A 302-nucleotide genomic window follows, 5' to 3' on the forward strand; every position below is an offset into this window, starting at 1 on the left:
AAAAAAAATGTTATTTTTAAAGTGCTTTAAGCTGAGATTAAAATGACCATTTTTTTTTTTTTACAATTAGAGAATCTACCCATTAAAACATCAGTAAAAATCAGGAAGAAGAGAATTCTTAATGTTGATATAAAAAATATATTGCTCTATAATATTTACAAAGAGCTTTGCATTGTCGCCAATGGTTGCTAGTGATTCACTTATCAGAACACTCAAACCACATATGGATGGGCGCATATGCAGCCATCCACATAAATATCTGTATCAATAAAACTATCACACAAAATTTTGTGCTTCTGTGT

The sequence above is a fragment of the Euprymna scolopes genome, chromosome 10, assembly GCF_053919585.1.
Source record: "Euprymna scolopes isolate OS-2025 chromosome 10, ASM5391958v1, whole genome shotgun sequence".
In the NCBI taxonomy this organism is placed as follows: Eukaryota; Metazoa; Mollusca; class Cephalopoda; order Sepiida; family Sepiolidae; genus Euprymna; species Euprymna scolopes.